Below are 1,130 nucleotides of genomic sequence, written 5' to 3' on the forward strand. Positions count from 1 at the left end.
TGTCTACTGTCAGGTTTAATGGTTACATTTTTCCAGTCTATGTATGGTAGGTTGAAGTCACCACTGAGAATTATATTCGCTGGCTTTGAACCCCTGTTTCTATTGAGTAGTTTATTTACACTTCCCTCCAGATTGTATAGAGGTTCAGCATTTAAATTTGGTGGACGATAGAAACTGCCAAGGTGTAGCAGACCAGTACCTAGTATTTATTACAACCTCTTACCAACGTCGGACCAACAGTTGTAACCAACCTCCATTTCAAACGTTTACCGACGTCGGGCCAATAGCGCACTGTGACGTTGCGACCACGTCGATAATCACATCTAATATTTAAAACCTCTAACCAACGTCGGCCAAACGGTTGTAACCAACCTCCATAATGTATATAATTACAGACGTTGTCGCAACGTCAAAGAACCTTGTTGGCCCGACATCGGTAAACGTTTGAAATAGATGTTGGGTACCACCGTTGGGCCGACGTTTCTTAGAGGTTGTAAATATTATGTATGATTATAGACGTTGTCGCAACATCAGAGTACTCTGTTGGCCCGACGTCGGTAAACGTTTGAAATTTACAACTTCTAACCAACGTCGGCCCAACTGTTGTCACCAACCTCCACTAACGTTTACCGACGTCGGGCCAACAACAACGGTAATACCCAACCATCTTTTTAGTAGTTTGCCGACGTCGGGCCAGTAACAAATCGTGACGTTGTACCAGCGTCCGTAGTCAGACTGAATATTTACGACGGCTTACCAAAGTTGGGACGACATTGGAAAATTACAAATATATTCATACGTTGGGCCAACGTGAATGTATATATAATGTAAATCAAGATAGCCGTTAACACTGTTAAATTATATTTTGTTATATGTACCTATATTGTTTCTAGCCGTATCTATTGTGTAATGGAGTGTATCTGGTGGTATTTGAATCTGTTCAACCATGAAGCCTCCGTGGTCTAATGGTTATGACGCTCGCCTTCACAGCGAGAGGTCGCAGGTTCGAGTCCCGCCAGAGGAATTTTATTACACAATTTCTTTATTCATTTATTTGCAGGACTAAATTCGTTGAGAGCTATGCTACGCGATGTATTTTTGTCCTTTATTAAACACTGTATTTACCTTTC

General features: G+C 41.5%; 1 non-coding gene across 1 annotated transcript; it reads left to right on the forward strand.

Annotated features, from left to right (window-relative positions):
• Positions 1–951: 951 nt before the first annotated feature.
• Positions 952–1,024, forward strand: Trnastop-uca. Its single transcript has one exon. It is a non-coding gene; the product is annotated as a tRNA-Sec (tRNA).
• The last annotated feature ends 106 nt before the right edge of the window (positions 1,025–1,130 follow it).

Source organism: Anneissia japonica, unplaced genomic scaffold, assembly GCF_011630105.1.
Source record: "Anneissia japonica isolate Jap-2015-1 unplaced genomic scaffold, ASM1163010v1 scaffold63644_len1152_cov104, whole genome shotgun sequence".
NCBI classification, from domain to species: domain Eukaryota; kingdom Metazoa; phylum Echinodermata; class Crinoidea; order Comatulida; family Comatulidae; genus Anneissia; species Anneissia japonica.